We start from the raw sequence: 19,332 nt of genomic DNA on the forward strand, positions 1-19,332 counted from the left end.
ATTTGGCATTATCATTCTATTTTGCTTTGTTTTGTTTTTAAATATCATTATAGGTGTGGAGCGGTATCCCACTGTGGTTTTAATTTGTTTTCCTGTATTTATTAATGATGTTGCATATCTTTTCATATGCTTATTTGCCATCTCTGTATTATCTTGGGTAAATGATCTGTTTAAATCTTATGCTCATTTCATTATTTGATTGGTTGTTTTCTCATTGTTGAATTTTGAAAGATCTTTATATATTCTGGATATAAGTCCTTTATGAGATATTCAACTTGCCACTGTTTTCTCCTACTCTGTAGCATGTCTTTTCATTTTCTTAAGAGTGTCATCCAAAGAACAGAAGTTCTTACTTTAATAAAGTTCAACTTGTAAACTTTTCTTTTATGGATTGTGCTTTTGGTCTTGAATCTAAGAAATCTTTGCCTAATTTAAGGTCACAAAGATTTTCTCATGTGTTTTCTTGCAGACATTTCATAATTTGTAGCTTTATATTTAGGTTTATAATCCAATTGGAGTTACTTTTTTACATGGTGCAAGGTATGAATTGAAGATTTTTTTGTTTTGGAGTTTTGTTTGTTTTGCATATATGTATACAATGGTTTTAGCACCATTTCCTATTAAATTTTAAAAGTTTTGTCATCTACTTTCTTGTTAAATAGTGGTCTGTGCTTTTCTTTTAATGTTTTCGTTTGGTTGTAATATCAGACTCATAAAATAAGTTTGGAAATACTTTCTTCTCATTAACTTTTTGGAAAAATTTGTGTAGAATTGGCATTATTTCTTCTCAAATGTTACGAAGAATTCACCAGTAATGTCCTCTGAGTCTGAAGTTTCCTTTCTAAGATAATTTGTAACAATAAATTCAGTTTCTTTAATAGATATAGGCTGTTCATGTTATCTATATTTATCTATCATTTCTTTCTCTATCTCAATATGTCTATCTCTATCTTCTTGGGGTGGGGTGTTCTAGTAGTTTGTGTCTTTCAAAGAATTTTTCCATTTTAACTAAATTATTGAATAAATTGACATAAATTTGTTTATATTATTTCCTTATCATACTTTCCCATCTCTGTAAGTTCTGCAGTGATCGTCTTTCTATCATCCCTGATATTGGCAATTTGTCTTATCATTTTTCTTATTTATCTGACTAAGGATTTATAAATTTTATTGATTCTCTCTGAGAATCAGGTTTTGATGTCATTGGTTTCCTCTATTGCTATTGTTTTATGTTTCATTGGTTTCTTTTCTTATATTTATTATTTCCTTTGTTCTGCTTACTTTAGGTTTAATTTGCTCTTTTTTTTAAGTTTTAAAAGATGAGATAAATTTTCTGAGGTTTTTTTTAATTGCTATAAATTTCCTTCTAGGAAATGTTATGGCTTCACAGCACAATTTTTGATATATTATTTTAATTTTCATTCAGCTCAAAATATTTTCTAATCTTCTTTTTGCATTACTCTTTAGCTTTTACTCTTTGTAAGTTATTTAGTTCCCAAACTTTGGAACTTTTTAAAGATATCTTTCTATTATTGATTGTTAATTTGATTTCATTATGGTCATATTTTGTATTATTTGAATAATTTAAAATGTATTAAGACTTGTTTCATGACTTGGAATATGTTTTGCTTGAAAACGTCTGTATGCACTTGATAAAATGTATACCTGCTGCTGTTGGGTGAAGAGATAATCTCTAAGTGTTAACTAGATTAAGTAGATGATAGTATTCCAGTCTTCTGCATTTCTATGGATCCAATTTTTATTGTATATTTTCTACCAATTATTGAGAGAGTGGTGTTGACATATTTGGCTATAATTTTGAATTGGTTTATTTATCCTTTCAGTTATGACAGTTTTTGCTTCATGTATTTGGAAGTTTGTTGTTAGGAACATAAACATTATTATGTTGTATCCTCATGATTAATTGACCTCTTTATCCTTATGAAATGACCTTCTTTATCACTACTAAACTCTATAATTTACATACAAGCATTCCAACTTTCCTCCCATTAGTGTTAGAATGGTATATCCTTTTCCACCATTTTACTTTCAACTTCCTTGTGTCATTAATTTAAAGTCAGTTTCTTCTAGGAAGCAAATAGTAGAGTATTACTTTTATATACAATCAGACAAGTTGATAATCTCTACCATTTAATTGAAGTATTTAGGCCATTTATATATAATGTGTTTATTGCCATGACTGGGTTTAAATCTACCATCCTATTATTTTTCTTTCTATGTTCCATTTGCTCCTTGTTCCTTTTTTCCCCCATTTTCTGCCTTGTTTAGAATTAATTATCTTTTATGATTTCATTTTATCTCTGGTTTATTAGCTCTAATTTCCTGTGTGTGTTTGTTTAGCACTTGCTTTCAGGGATTCTGCTATATATCTTTAACTTACTATGATCTACTTTCAAATAATATTATACTACTTTGTATAAAACTGAATATTTCCATTTCACCTATCCCAGCATTTTTAATATTATTGTCATAAATTTTACTTCTGCATTTGTTATAACCTCCCACAATGCAATGTTATTATTTTTACTTAAATAATTATCTTTTAAACTGATTTTTTAATTAAAACATTAATTTATATGTATCTATATGCTACTAATTCTTGTGCTCTTCTTTCTTTTTTGTAGATCCAGATATCTATCTGGTATAATTTTCCTTCTACATGAAGGACTTACTTTGACATTCTTATATTGCATGTCTAATAGTAGTTATTTTTTTCATATTTTGTATCCTAGAAAAATTATTTTGTCATAGTGTTTGAAAGGTTTTATACTGGATATAAACTTCCAGATTGACAATTTTCTTTTCTTTCAGTATATTAAAATTATTGTTTCACTCCCTTCTGGCTTGCATTGTTTCCTGAGAGAAACAATTTGTCACCCTGATCTTTGTTTCTTTATATGTACAATTTCTTTTTCTCAGGCTGTCTTTAAGATTTTTCTCTTTGTCACTGATATTATTAATCAATGTGATTAATGCTGTGCCTTATTATAGTTGTATTAATTTTCCTGTTCTTTGTTCATTGAGCTTCTTTTTTCATTTCTGGAAATTTTTCTGATTATTTCTTTGAATATTCTTGTATTTTTTAAAGTACTCTTGAACTTTTATTTCTGGAACTCTCAAGTAATGTGGAAATAGTTTGATCTTTTATGAAACTTGCTTCTGAACTTTGCTAGGTGGGAACAAAAAGCATTTAGTCCAGGGCTAATTTTTCTCCACTACCTAGGCAATGCCTTTTTCTAACACTTTACTCAGTCATCCGTGTTTTATACGGTTTTTCTGTCCTGACTGTTGAGAATATCAACTCTTAAGGATTTTTCTGTCTGCACTTTACAAGTAGTTTTTTCCCTGGCTTGGCAGTTTTCTCAGATTCATGCGCTGATCAGTATTTGGCTGAAAACTTAAGAGGAGGGAACACTTGATAGATCTCTGGAGCTCATTCTCTTTCTCTGCAACTTTCTCCCCACCATTATTCTTTCCTTGTTCTACCAAATCTTCCAATTCTGTCTCCTTGGTGCAAGGTAACTGCATGGTTTTGCTTGCATTCTCTCCGTACTGTGGTTTGGAAACTCCTAAGGCAGTAAATTGGGGCAACTGTAGGACTAAGGTTGCTTATTACCCTCTTCTCCAATATCACAAATTTCACTGTCAGTTGTCCAATATCTGAAAACCATAGTTGTTTTTTTTTTTTTCCCCCTAAACAACTAAAATTTTAAGACTGGATAGTAAAACTTGTCCCTTTCACTTCAAAGTAGAAGTTGAGACATTTACTTTACAGACACTATTCTGTGTCTTGCAAACTCTGTAATATAGAAACCAAGGAGCTTTAATAATTGATTGCACACACAATTGCTGTGTAAATGAGGCCACACAAAAAAATGGGTTTCTTTTCTTAAAAATATTTTGTTAATGTCAAAAAGTTTAGTGACCAAAAACATTTCATTCATTAAGTCTGTAAACATTCTTCATGTTGAACATCTGTTTGGATTTTAGTAGAATCTTTTGGTTCCAATGATTGACATTTAAAATTATATTATGTGATCATTTGCAATTCAAATACAATTAATATTACTTGCAGGGAAAAAGTCTGAAATCATCTGAATTGAATGAATTAAATGTAATCTTTTACTAGTGGAAAGCAACAAAACTATAGAAAAAATTATCCCAAATTTGAGCATAAATATTGTCTCTGCCTATAACTAACTTACATCAAATTTCTTTTATGTGTGCCTCCAAATGATCCATCATATACAGTCAAGAGAATTCATTCAGGAGATGTTGGAAAAACACATAGACTCACAAGTATACTTTTAGTGTATTTTTTCCCCCTTTTGACCAGTAGTTTTCAGAGAAACTGCTAAATTTAATTTGTTTAATTAGTAATTATGGAGCTTCACAACTTTTGTTCAGGAATTTCTTAGCTTGTTTGTTCTGAGAAAAATTTGAGAGAGATAAGTAAGGCCAAGCTCTGCAGGTGAAAAAAAAAGAAGTTTGATCCAAATCAGGCACATTCTGAGGGTGGCTTGGGCTTGGTGAAAATGGGTCTAGCATATATATTTGGATCTGAAATGTAACAGTACATCATGTCAACCTTTCCTTTCTCAGACACAAATTTCTTTGATCTACCCTGAAAAGTCTAGTTTTGCCAACATTCCACATTGCTATAAAAAATTTTTGCCAGAATTAATGGTGAAAACATAACTCTAAATTCAGTGGGTGTTGAGTTTACCTAGACACAAGTATGTGAATTGCGTTGATGATATAGAAGTAGGCAAGAGATCAAACTTATTACCAAGTCAGTCCACCAAAAGCTAGCTAGTCCTATACAAAAAGTTGAATGAATTCGTGAAAATTATCCATTAAAAAAAACCCAGAGGTCAGCTTGGGAATTGAAATATTGCAAAGCGCATATATTTCAACTTAGAGAATTAAGAATTGTGAGAGCTACCAGAGTTGCTTTATGATAGCGAGTCTTTGTTAATAATGCCATTTCTGGTAGCCAAAGTTGACAAACAGAATGTTAGCCCTCAAAAAGTATTTGATACTATGCCTTCTGTGTTTTCCTATTTATTTCCCTGCTAGAACTGGATAGTCAACATTTTTAACGCTTCTTTCAAAAAAATTTAAAAAGGACAAACCTGGAGACCTTGGGATATTTATTACCTTCCTCAAAATGTAGAAAACACTTAATGATAACATTTATGTTAGCTGTGGTGGCAGAATTATGTATTTACATCTAACACTTTTTTTCTGTATAACAGGGATTACTTAATTACATAGTACTCACATCCAAGGAAATTAAAGTTATTTTAAAGTATGAAGAACATCTTTTTAAGTGAAAGTTTCATTTACTGTTTCTGAAACATATATTCAACTCAGAATTACCAACTTTTTAAGAATTGTGAATACATTTCATACACAGTTTAAATGTCTGTATATATAATGTATATATAAAGTAATTTTACCTTTAAAAATCTAATGAATGTATCACTTGCAAGGAAGAATCAAAAAGTATGATTCTAAGACAGTGAACTCTTTAGTTCAAATAAATGAAAACCTGTTACAGCTATAATTACATAGGTGGAAAATTGGCAGTCTGTAAACCATGGACCTAACGTGAGTTGGTATAAATAATTACATGTTTATATAGCCCAATTTAACAAGGCTACTCTGGCAAAAGTCATTTAGAAAATACAAAATAAAAAGTTAAATTCTAAGCAACTGTACTAGTTAATTCAGTATTAAAGTCCACGTTGATCACAAATGATCCAGAAATAGTATTAAAGAACAAACCTGTAGAAAAATTACACATCAGTGCCCTTTTAGACGTATATGGATGATTAAATAAGAAATTGAAAGAGTGTTTATGAATCCTGGTCACTCTTTAAATGTATAAAATCGTATGATATTAGTGACTGCCATTAAATAATTACAATATGTGGTAATTTATATTATGTAAATAATATAATTTATATGTTTATCTATGTTACAATGTCGCTGTACATTTTATAGTCCCATAGAATTTACAGACCAGTTTCACATAAAACTTCTCATTCAATTCCCTTAGCAAGTCTACAAGGCTGCTGTTAACTCAATTATTATTATTCCCATTTTCCAGTTGAGGAAACTGAGTCTGAGAGGTTGTACCTGGCTCATATAGTTGGACTTCTGAGTGGCAGAGGTTAGTAAGAATCCAATCATCTAAGCTGATTACTTAATAACAAAATAAGAGACTTCATACAAAATAGGCAATTCTATTATATGGCTGTTATTATCTAAATAGTACTTCTTAACGGAATGAAAAAGAGGAGAAAGAGCATGCTTTTGTAAATGGTTTTAATGAAGGTTCTGTTAGAAGGAATTGGTTATTTTTCTGGTTGCATTCATCATAGCACAATTTAAAAACTGACATGAATTAGAAAAAAACATTCTCTTTGTTATTGTATATTCTGCAATAAAAAATATTTTTAAGAAGTCAACCATTGCTTTCAATCCAGGTGTAAACAAAATAAAACTGTCAATGAGCAACTTCAGAAATAGTATTTTTTAAATGATGCCATTTTGTATTTTGACACTTCTGCAACAGAAAGGGGAGAACATTTTGGGTTAAACAATGATGATGTGTCCTTAGTTTCCTTCTCTGAGCTTTGCCATTTGAATTTGCCTTTGTTTTATGTACATACAACTCCAGACGTGTGCTAAGACACAACCTTCAGATACTATTTGCTAGAAAGACGCAAATTGAAGACCTGAAATCTAACATGCAATAAATCAAAAATAAGCAGCACAAGCAGCACATAAGGGGACACCTTCTTTCCTTAATCTGTAAAAGTCAAATGTCACGGTTGATGCATCGACCGAACTGCAATGGAAAATGTGTTCATTTCAGATGCTGAGTCAGGAACACCAAGGCTGTGTGAGCAGAGGATGACAAATGGAGACTCCCAACTTCTAACTCCATCTTGGGAAAGGAATAAATGGAATTTTCTCAGGACTCACCCACAAGGGTGACTTTTTTTAAGGCTTTGGGAGATTTAAAAATGAAAGTTGAAATTTTCAGAAAATGCCTCCCTAAGAGTTGGGTATAGGACATCCAAACCTACAGGCAACTGTAAATGTGTTGCTTTTGCTGGAATTAAAGTTTAGGGGCTACCCAAGGGATGGTCAAAATAAAGCAATGCTTTCCAGCATGTGAGACAGGTCCACTGATGAACAATTATTCTAAGTATATGCAGAAAAACTTCATTGTTCGTTTGCTTGTTTTCATTTTACTTGCTAACATTTTGAGTATGCATTTGATGAATATAAAATCCCTCGGTATCTGCAGGAGATTGGTTCCAGGACCCCCAGGGATACCAAAATCCATGGATGCTCAAGTCCCTTATAGAAGATGGCATATTACAGTCGGCCCTCTGTATCCTCAGATGGGGAATGGGGGATACAGAAAGCTGGCAGTACATAACAAATATAGCAAGCATAGTAAACTTGTAAGATTGGGGGTTATTAGGACAAAAGTGAAATAAAGGAAAATAGTAAGAAATAATGATCCAGATAACACAAGGATTTGATTCCTTTAGACTTCTTGTATAGACACTAATCCCATCATGAAGGGTCCATCCTTCTGACCTAATTACCTCCCAGAGACCCCATCTCCAAACACCATCGCATTGGGAATTAGGGCTTCAGTATATGAATTTCCGTGGGGCACAAACATGCAGTCCATAACATTGCCTGCCCAAAGGTACATAAGTAGTGAGTGACACAGCTCATGGAAAGGCAATCACTCTTAAATGCTAGGATATTCTGCATAAGCATGGAAACTGGGCAGTCCTACTCCATGCTGATCTCTTCATCAGAATCATCTGACTTGTGAAAATGCACTGACTTTGAATCACAAGAGATATGGTCAGGGTATCCGCATTTTTATTTAAGTGTATTGGGTACTTCTTATGTTTAAGACTCAAAGCTATAGACTGTATCTTTACAATAGAGATACATGTACAGCCCCTGAGAATAGAGATTGTTCAAAAGTTCAAATGATTTAGTTCCCTTTCTGTGAATGTATGCTTTCTTGGCTTTTCCAGAGATGTTTTCTAGATCAATGAATTCAAATTAACTATTAATACAATTGTAACCCCACACCTTCCACCTGCATATTATTTGGTAGCTGCTAAAGAACTTTTGTATATATTCTCTCATCTAAGCCCGTGAGACTTCCCTGAGACCAGCAAGCCAGGTACAAATTTACAAGTGAGAAAAGGAAGGCTCTGGGACATGAAATTACTCAGTTATTAACACATAGAAAGTAGTTGGTCAGCTGTCTAGAGAGTCTAATTCTTAGTCTTGTCTTATTTTTGGCAGCTTCTCCAGTTCCATCAAGAGTTGAAAAAGTATACTGTAAGCCAAACCTTTGAGACGACTTGCCCTGAGCAAACGTCCAGCTGATATCTGAGAATTAAACCTGAGCAGAGGTAGCCATTGCTATAGTAATTCCCCCAGTTCACGTTTGGCTGTAACCTCAGAATTGTTGCTTTCACCTAAAACTCTCCTTTAAAATCAAAAGTTGGAGCCATGGTGATATAGAGGAAAAGGCCTGCCAAGGTGAAAAGGGAGGGCTTTTCTCCCATCTTTTATCATCCCTCACCACACATGACCCAGGTCAGTGTCACCTGACATCTCTAGTCAACTACAGGGGCAGCCAATGTAGAAAACATGGAGAATAAACTCTCCAACACACTGGGATATAATTCCTGCCATTATTTTTATTGATTTGAGTTTGCTTTAGTTTTATTGTTTTTCTCCCTTTCTTTTTTCTCTTTCCCTTTCTTCCTTTCTTCCTCTCTTTCTTTCTTTCTTTCTTCCCCTCTTTCTCTCTTCCTCCCTTTCCTTTCCTTTCTGTTTATTTATTTTCTTTACTCTTTACTCCTTTCTTACAATGAATTTTACTTTTAGTGGAACAGGATTTTGAGATGTGCTAATTAATAGTTTTGAAATTAAGGATATTATATTCACTTTCAATCCTCTATTTAAGATCCAGAAACATGAAAAACCCACTCCTTTTTATTAAAGTAGAAAAATGGTTTATTTTGTAAGTTATTTTAGATTGTATTTTATCATAGAAATTTAAACATCAATTAAAAGCAAATTATTTACATTATGAATTATCACAAACCTAAAATAAACATCTCTCTAGATAGCATTTACATATCTCCCTTGGACAAACATGTAATATACAATACCAATAGGAGAAAGTTTGTATTCAAAATAGGCATTGTTTATGTTTCTTACTGTCTTTAACACATCAAAATTAGTTTGTTTCCAACAACAAATAAGTAGCCATATATCTTCAGAATTAGAGGTTGAAAAATACTGTCAAAGGATGTTCTCATTAATTCTCTCAGCTCCTGCTAAAATTTACAGGAGTAAAAATGTGAAAATTGAATAAGAGAGTATCCCACGGAACATTCTTATAAAAAGTGAAAGTGCCAAAGAAGAATAGTAGCTATGTTATTTTTGATTTTTAAAAATATATTAGAGAGATTGTTATTCCCTCATCACCACAACATCTGACTACATTCAAAGAGCTTAATGAAAGAGATGAGTCTATGTGTTACATTAAAAAAAGAATTTTGTACAAGCGTGTACTGTGAAAGAGATAAACAAATTACTTTCCCACAGTGCTATGTCAAAGAGATTAATTCTGGCACAGATGTGCTTGTTGGCACTGGCTATAATACAAGTATTGTATATTTCCCTCAAAATTGCTAGTATTCTACCAAATAAATAAATGCCATTTTTAAAAGGCCAAGGACCTTGAGGAAACTAATAAACATCAGAAAGCAAGAATGCATGTATTTATCTGGTCGTTTATCTTAAAACTCAGAGTTAACATGCATTACATATTAGGTAGTATCACTGTTTAACTGTTTTTATAGGTCAAAGTGGGTAACTATCAGCAATTCATATGGTTCAACCTAATAGAATATCTATTATCAGGTAACAGCATTCTTGATTAATTGTCCAAGTAACATAGATGACATAGTACAAGCTCAAAACTGCAAAGTAATAGGAGGTTGACCTACAATATTCAAAAGCGTACCAAGGTAGAAATAAATCTTATACTCTAGTTACAAAATCTTTTATTGGATATTATCCACTTTGTTGGTTTCTTGCCTGTTATTCGATTGTTTTGTCCAAATCAAGTTCACCTGTGGCTTAAAACATTTATAGGCATACAGGTGATATCATGTACACAACAATAACTTTCTTTTAGTCATGATGATACCAATTCCATGTTGGTCATGGCTTCATAAAAACTTATTTCTGTTTCAAGTGGTGGTGGTATGAAAAAAGTTTCCATAAGGAAAATTACATTTTATGGGTTGTCCTTAATGACATGTTCTTATTAAGTCATCTCACCTCCCTAGTTTAGTGTGGTATGGAAAGCATCTAAGAAAATAATGATTAAGGGTCTTACTTGAAATGAGAGAACTAAATTCTGTTAGGCTATCTAAAAGAGACAAAGCCACAGACATTAAAACAAGAGGAGTTATAAATTAGGGACCATCTTTACACAATATTATGAAAGAAAGGAGGTGTGCTGGGTATTCTCTGAAGCTCTCTCACCTACCTAAACTCTGTCTGGCAGAGTATTCTCTACTCTTTTCTACCCTGCTCTCACCAATGTCCTCGGGTTTCATGTTGGTTTAGACCCATGGCAGGCATCGGGAAGAGACTAAAGGACAGTAATGTGGGAGAGGATGAAGGAATTATCTCTCCACACAGCCTGCTGCTGGTCCCTTCCAGGCTTGCTGCACTTCAGCAGAATCTGTTTTCTTCCATGTCTCAGCTTCAAGTGAAAGGCCCCTCTTCCACAGGTTTAATTTATGTAAGGTTCTAATGACACTGTCCCCTCCCCTTCCCACTTCAGTCCTAAGAATGATAATGGCTTCATTCTGGTGCGAGTTTCTGAGTGTGTCACCAACCTTTGTTTGTTTCCTTATCCCTACTCATACCTCTGTAATTTAGATTCTTTTCAGCTAAACTCTTTGATGATGTTATGCGTTTATTTACAATACTTGGAAAGCACAGCTTTTTATTTGTTTGTTATAAGCGTCGAATACTGTTTGCAATATTTATAATATTATAAGTAAGTAGGCAAACAAACAAATACATACATTAAAAGAAATGGACATTACAAGCAGTTGAGAAGACTTCTGGAAATGCTTTAGTCTGACATGTGGGAAAACTTTTAAAGCAGTGGTTTTACTGTATTATTTTCAGAGAATTTTTTGGGTTTAATTTTAGTAATATATTTTATTTAACCAAGTATTCCAAAAATATTACTATTTCATCATGTAAAAATCAGTATAAAATTATTAATGAGGTATATTACATTTTTTACATGAAGTCTTTGAAATCCAGGATGTATTTTATACTTACAACACAACCCCTGGAGGGCTTGGTAAGACACTTGTATTACAGAGAGAGAAATAAATCCTGAACATTGAGAAATTTGCCATTTCAGTTTTGGAGGTCCACTGGTCAGAGGTATACAATGACATCCCCTCTGAAGCAAACAACAAATTGCTATATCCTGCCTCCTTTACCACAAAGTAAAAAATATCAACACCTACTATGCCCCAGAGTAATTTTTTATTGAAGTATAATCGATTCACAATATTAGTTTCAGGTGTACAACATATTGATTCAATATTTTTATAGATTACACTACATTAAAAGTTATTACTAAATAACGGCTATATTTCCCTGTACTGTACAATATATCCCTGTTGCTATTTATTTTATGCATAATAGTTTGTGTCTCTTAATCCCATACCCCTATCTTGCCCCTCCCCAGTTCCCTCTCCTCACTGGTTACCACTAGCTTGTTCTCTATATCTGTGAGTCTGTTTCTGTTTTGTTATATGCATTTGTTTGTTTTATTTTTTAGTTACACATATAATTATTAACAAAGAGTATTTGTCTTTCTTTATGGATGAGTAATATTCCATTTTGTGTGTGTGTGTGTGTGTGTGTGTGTGTATATATGTGTGTATATATATATATATATATATATACATATATATATATACATATATATATATATATATATATATATATATATATATATACCACATCTTCTTTATCCATTCATCTGTTGATGGACACTTGTGTTGCTTCCATATCTTGGATATTATAAATAGTATAATGCTGCTATGAACACTGGGGTTCATGTATCTTTTTGAATAAGTGTTTTCATTTTCTTCTGTTACATACCCAGCAGTGGAATTGCTGGATCATATGGTACTTCTATATTAGTTTTTTGAGGAACTTCCATGCTGTTTCCCATTGTGCCTGCATCAATTTACATTCCCACTAACAGTGTACTAGGATTCTATTTTTTCTACATCTTCACCAACATTTGTTATTTGTAGACTTTTTGATGTTAACCATGTTGACAGGTTTGAGGTGATATCTCATTGTGGTATTGATTTGTATGTCTCTGATGATTAGAGCTTTTTTTTTTTTTTGGTATATACTGAATGTATACTTTATTTATTTATTTATTTATTTATTACAAATATTACCATGTATACGTCTTTATTCTTAATTAATATTTAGGGCATTTTTTTTATTTTAACATCTTTATTGGAGTATAATTGCTTTACAATCGTGTGTTAGTTTGTGCTTTATAACAAAGTGAATCAGCTATATATATACATATATCCCCATATCTCCTCCCTCTTGCATCTCCCTCCCTCCCACCCTCCCTATCCCACCCCTCTAGGTGGACACAAAGCACTGAGCTGATCTCGCTGTGCTATGTGGCTGCTTCCCACTAGCTATCTATTTTACATTTGGTAGTGGATATATGTCCATGCCACTCGCTCACTTCGTCCCAGCTTACCCTTCCTCCTCCCTGTGTCCTCAAGAACATTCTCTATGTCTGCATCTTTATTCCTGTCCTGCCCCTAGGTTCTTCAGAACCTTTTTTTTTTTTAGATTCCATATATATGTGTTAGCATAAAGTATTTGTTTTTCTCTTTCTGACTTACTTCACTCTGTATGACAGACTCTAGGTCCATCCACCTCACTACAAATAACTCAATTTCGTTTCTTTTTATGGCTGAGTAATATTCCATTGTATATATGTGCCACATCTTCTTTATCCATTCTAGAGATTTTGAGCATTTTTTATGGCCTGTTGCCATCTGTATGCCTTCTTTGGAAAAATGTCTTTTCAGGCCTTCTGCTCATTTTTTAACTGGGGTGTTTTTGGTTTTTTTAATATTGAGTTGTATGAGCTATTTATGGATTTTGGATATTAATCCCTTATCAGTCGTATCATTTGTAAATAGTTTCTCCCATTCAGTAGTTTGTCTTTTCATTTTTTCAATAGTTTCCTTTGCTGTGCAAAAGCTTTTAAGTTTAATTAGGTCCAATTAGTTTATTTTTGCTTTTCTTTCCCCCACCTTAGGAAACAGATCCAAATAAATATTGCTACAATTTATGTCAAAAAGTGTTCTGCCTATGTTCTCTCCTAGTTTTATGGTTTCAAGTCTTACATTTAGTTCTTTAATCCATTCTGAGTTCATTTTTTGTATATGGTGTAAGAAAATGTTCTAATTTCACTTTTTTACTCATAGCAGTCAAGTTTTATCAGCACTACTTATTAAAGAGACTGTTTTTTCTCCATTGTATATTCTTGCTTCCTTTGTTGTAGATTAACTGATCCTAGGCATGTGGGTTTATTTCTGGGCTCTCTATTTTGTTCCACTGATCTATGTGTCTACTTTTGTACCAGTACCATGTTGTTTTGATTACTCTAGCTTTGTAGTATAGTCTGACATCAGGGAGTGTGATTCCTCCAGCTTTACTCTTTTATCTCAAGATTGCTGTGGCAAGTCAAGGGTTTTCTCTTGTTCTTTCACCTGAAACAAATTCCTCTATCTTCTCATTTTGCTTAACTTTCTCTGTCTATATGAAATTAGGTGGAACAGTTACCCATTGCAGTCTTGAACGGGTGTCCTTGTATGGGAGCATCCTTATGCAGTCTGTATGTGCCCAGTGGCTTTGGTAGGAGAGCTGGATTTGATGTGAACAAAAGTCACGTCTTTCCTCAGAGTGTGCTGGCGGCTATCGTCTTGGTAGGAAGTGGGGCTGGAGATGGTGAGGCTGAGGTCAGAGCTAGGTATGAACTGGAGCTTCTCCTCTGCCCAGAGGCCATCACTGCCTATTGGGTATGGGGCCAGGTCTTCAGAGTAGAAACCTTGAGGGTCAGGTCTGAGCTGGTTCTATTCCCTTTAAGTGTGTGCTCTCCCACTCCCAGCACCAGCATCCTCGTCCCAGAGGGAAGCAGTGCTGGAGCAAGAGGGGCTGGTGTGGCTGTTTGGTGTGGGTATGGGTATGGGCTGTGTGGCCCTGGCTGCAGTCAGCGACCCACACTGCTTCTGATGCAGTGCCTGTGTAAGTGCCAGTATTGGCTTCCCCCACCCTATTCAGATGCCCCTCTGGGTCTGAGCTGCTTTTGTGCCTCACAGCTGCTTTTAAGCCTCCCCTTAGCCCCTGTGGCCTTCACCCTAGTGTGGAGCTACAGTCAGGAAGCAAGTGGGACCAGAATGGTTGCTTGGGGCAGGCGGGTCATGTGTCAGGGTGGTCACCAGAAACCTACTAGCAACACATGCAGTTTCAATCCTTCCTCTTTGCCCTATTTTGGGAGTAAGGAAGTATGTCTGTACTCCTCACAACAGAGTCCAGGCTTCCCACAGCCTTCCTATTAGTACCCCTGGCCCTCCAACCAGACAAGGAGACTCATATTCCCCCAGGGCTAAGGTGCCCAATATCCCAATATGTGGCTTGAACCACTTACTCCCCAGACAGAGGATGTCTACCCATATAACCCTTCTTCTTCTTAGTCTCTCCCCAGGGCACAGGTCCTCAACTAATCACTTCTCTTCCTTTCCTACCTGATCCCATGTGTATCTTTCTTACAGCCTGGGTTGTACAGGAGTCTTTCTTCCAGTCTCCAGTTAGTTTTCAGTGAGAAGTGTTCCACATGTAGATGTATTTTTGATGTATTCATGGAGGGAGGTGAGCTCTGCTTCCTCCTAGACTGCCATATTGATCTCCCCGCTCAGTGATTTTTTTTTTTTTTTTTTTTTGGTTATAAGATTAGTCAAGAAGTTATCAAAAAGGAGAAATTTGATTATAGTATCTTCATTCATTCAAGAAATAACTAATAATACAGCTGTAAACAAGGTGGATAATGCCTAGCCTCGTGGAAGTTATTATCATGCTGGCAATTAAGTCTTTAAACAAATAACTGCACAAATAATTACACATATGGCAATTGTTATATGTATTAAGAGAGAAATACAGTGGAAACTAATCTGGGTAGAAGGCAATGACTCATAAACTGAAAACTGAAGGATGTATTAACTAGGTGCAGAAAAAAAGCAAAAGCAGCCCAGATCTGCATGAAGGCTCTATGATGTGAAGAAGCACAAGGTAAGTGAACCACTGAAAGGAGTCCAAGGTGACTATATCACAGAGAGATAAGTAAGATATGGTAAGATATGAGACTAAGATTGCAATGAGAGTGATATAATTTCAAGACCTTGTGGTTAAAGATTTTAGAGGCTATTCTAGGAGCAATGGCAAACCATTGATGGATATTAGAATAGGGGCAACATGATAAAATCTGAGTTTGTAAAGACAACTGTGGCTGCTTAGAGAAGAAAGAAAAAAGAGGCAGGATGTTGAGGCAGCAACAGCGGATAAGAGGAGACCAAGTAAAATACAATATTGATTTAGAATAGGATGTTACATATGGAGAGATGTAAGTAAAACTGAGGGAATGGCGATTAAATGAGTATGGTTGGAGATAGAAGGAGACACCAGAGATGATAACCAGGGTTCCACATTGAACAGAATATTTGATGATGGTGTAATCTATTGAGATGGAGAATCCTGGGTAAAGAGCAGGTTTGTGGTGAAAGAGAACTGATTTGATTTTGAAAAGTTGAGTTTGAGGCATTTAACACATGGACCAAGTCAGCAGTTGAGTTTGAGAGATGTAAGGATAAGACATTACCTAGAAAAAGAGCACTGAGGGAAGGGTCAAGCTCAGGGTGGAATGTCAACCTTTGAAGATTGAGCAGAAAAGGAAGAGACAGCCAGGGAGAGCAGCAAGGAGTGACCAGGGAGTTGAATGAAAATGAGAAGTTTCTGGTGTCAGTGGAGTCAAAACAAGAAATTCTTCCAAGAACGATCAAATGCCTTGAATGTGGTTGAGATTTTAACTAAGATAATGAAAGATAACTTTTTGGATTTTGTGATACTGCAGTCATTGGTGGCATTAGCGTGGTCAGTTTTGGAGTGGAAAGTGGAAGCAGAAGACAATTTGCAGCTCAGTAAGTGGAGACAACTCCTAAAATGCTTGACTGAGAGAGAAGAGTAAAGAGCAGGAGTGGGAAGAGACATAAAATAGAGGGAGGTTTTTTTGGGTTTTTTTTTAAGATAAGAAGTAAGTTTATCTGAGATAAGAATGTTCAAGTAGGATAACAAGTTGAAGACTCTGGAGACACCAGGTAATGTAAAGTACAGTAGATGAAGTAAAGTTTTCTGAGATGGCAGGAAGGGAAGGATTTGAACAAAAGTGAAGCAACTGGGCGTGGACAGAAGATGGTGTATTACCCTCACTGTAATAGATAGGTACATTTGGTTTCAGGAATTGAAAGCCTTCCTCTCTGGGAGCTTATACTTTATCTGTAAGGCAAGAAGTAATCACTTACTGAGAGTGAAAAAGGGTGGAAGGCTAGAGGTTTGACAATACTGTGGAGTAATGAAATAAACATTATGTTAAATGGAATTATAAGTCATTTAGAAAAAAAGTAGCAGGATTGCCAAGCAACGCTGAAGTTTCATTTAACTTTAGTGACCATGAATTTAGAAGTACCAATCGGATAAGTTTTGTACAGTGCTTTTTCAACAAAGTTCAGTGTGCCCAAGAAGGGAACACTGTTGCCCCAATGACAGAGGACCTCTCATCTCTTGCTACATCTCTGTGCGAATTTGTGTATATCCCTGTAAATCACCACACCCATCCATGCACCCATGTACTGACACCATATAAAGATGAGTCTCTAAGAGTCTTATCCTCAAAAAGAGTCTCGAAGCCACTTTCCCTAACCCATTTCTTATTCACAAACTATTTATTGGACCTTGGGATCATTTTGTGTTTGCAGCCACGGTTCATCTCTCAAACACTAATTTACATTGCTTCCACCTGTGATAATCATTCAGCTTGTCCTTCAGCATGTGCTATCTCATGCACCCATGAAGGAAATAGTTTTCATGTGAAATTTAGGAGTGCTCTTTAGTCACTGACTTAAGCCCATGAGCAGGGTAAATAACTCAGTTACACTGTCTGTACAACCCAGACTTCTTGTTTACCTTCTTCCAACACATCTTTCCTGTTATCTTAGGGTAATAATGTTGTTCATTATTTCTAACAACAAATCCCCCATAGAAATGCCCTGGCTAATATAGATTTTCCAATCCTGAAATCAAATTTGTGACCAATTCAAAGCTTGTCTAATATTGAGTGAGGGAAGGAGACTCTATAGAGGATTTGAATCAAGTTATTCTGAAGTGATCCTCTGGGACTTCACTCACTAAATCCAAGGACTAAAAGGGACCAAGAAAGAGGAGAGCAGGTAAACCTTGTTTCAAGTAGACCCAAATTGTACAAATGTTAGCTTTTCAAGCCTTCTCAAGAAAGTGAACTTTAAACATTTAGGCACCATGGTTTCCTTTTGAAATCTGATGAAATTTACAAATACTCTCCCTGAAAAATGCACACACAGACTGCATATGAATTTTTATTACAGTTTTAAGAGTTTCCCAGACAGCCTAAGTATCATTCATGAGTATTGGTTCATAGCTCTCCAAGTAAATGATCAGTATTCAGAGGAAAATCAGCACATTCTTTGAGATTTCTTCAATCAGGCATTCTAGACCCTAACCCTGCAAACCACTCAGAATTAAATGTGTCCCAAGGGGTGTGGGGGAGAAAAATAATCACCCTCCACATTTTAATAATACCTGTCCTAACAAGGTAGCATGTTTCTCATAATCCAGAACTCAAAAATTAGAGTAGACCTTTACATTTTTTAATGATACATATTGAAATTTTAACATGTTTTTAAAATTAATTATCATAATTCAGGAGTTACTCCATTGAAAAACTTGTAGAGATGGAAATGAAATTAGAGAATCACAAATCCATGCTGGAGATGTAGATTCTGGGTAGGCTTACCAAGCATCTTGGTTTGTGCAGGTATAAGAAGTGTTCCCAGGAGATAGGATTTTCAGCACTTAACCCAGCAAATCCCTGGAAAACAGAGATGAACTGGTCATTCAAATAGGTAGATAACTTTGTTCACTCTTAACCAATGCAGCATGGCACAGAAAACTAGCCTCTGGCCTAATCAATTCAAATCTGTGCTTAGGAAAAATTACAAGGGGTAATAATAAAATTTATTGTAAGTTTAGTTTGTGATAGGCAGAGATTAACACTTCCATGTGGAATATCACTTTTAAATCTAACTTATAATAGAGGTATTATTATTACTACATCTTAAGGATGAGATTCAGTAATTAGTCCAAGGTCATGTAGTGAGCAAGTAGAGAGTCCAGAATTCAAACACAAGAAACCTGACTCCTGGGCTTGAGATTTTTTTTTTTTTTTTAACATCTTTATTGCAGTATAATTGCTTTACAATGTTGTGTTAGTTTCTGCTGTATAACAAAGTGAACCAGCTATATGTATACATATAACCCCATATCCCCTCCCTCTTGCGTCTCCCTCCCACCCTCTCTATCCCACCCCTCTAGGTGGTCACGAGGCACCAAGCTGATCTCCCTGTGTGATGCAGCTTCTTCCCACTAGCTCTCTGTTTTACATTTGATAGTGTATATATGTCAATGCTACTCTCTCACTTTGTCCCAGCTTACCCTTACCCCTCCCTGTGTCCTCAAATCCATTCTCTACGTCTGTGTCTTTATTCCTGCCCTGTCCCTAGGTTCATCAGAATCTTTTTTTTGTTTGTTTAGATTCAATCTATATGTGTTAGCATACAGTACAGTACAGTATTTGTTTTTCTCTTTCTGACTTACTTCACTCTGTATGACAGACTCTAGGTCCATCAACCTCACTACAAATAACTCAATTTCATTTCTTTTTATGTCTGAGTAATATTCCATTGTATATATGTGCCACATCTTCTTTGTCTGTCCATCTGTCGGTAG

At 34.9% G+C, this 19,332-nt stretch overlaps 1 long non-coding RNA gene across 1 annotated transcript in view; it reads right to left on the minus strand.

The window, feature by feature from the left end:
• LOC130708751 (uncharacterized) overlaps positions 1–19,332 on the minus strand; it is a 65,546-nt gene that overhangs the window by 30,207 nt on the left and 16,007 nt on the right. The window contains exon 2 of the long non-coding RNA XR_009009122.1: positions 18,341–18,415. This is a non-coding gene — a long non-coding RNA (uncharacterized LOC130708751). The remainder of the gene's footprint in view (positions 1–18,340; positions 18,416–19,332) is intronic.

Source organism: Balaenoptera acutorostrata, chromosome 8, assembly GCF_949987535.1.
Source record: "Balaenoptera acutorostrata chromosome 8, mBalAcu1.1, whole genome shotgun sequence".
NCBI lineage: Eukaryota > Metazoa > Chordata > Mammalia > Artiodactyla > Balaenopteridae > Balaenoptera > Balaenoptera acutorostrata.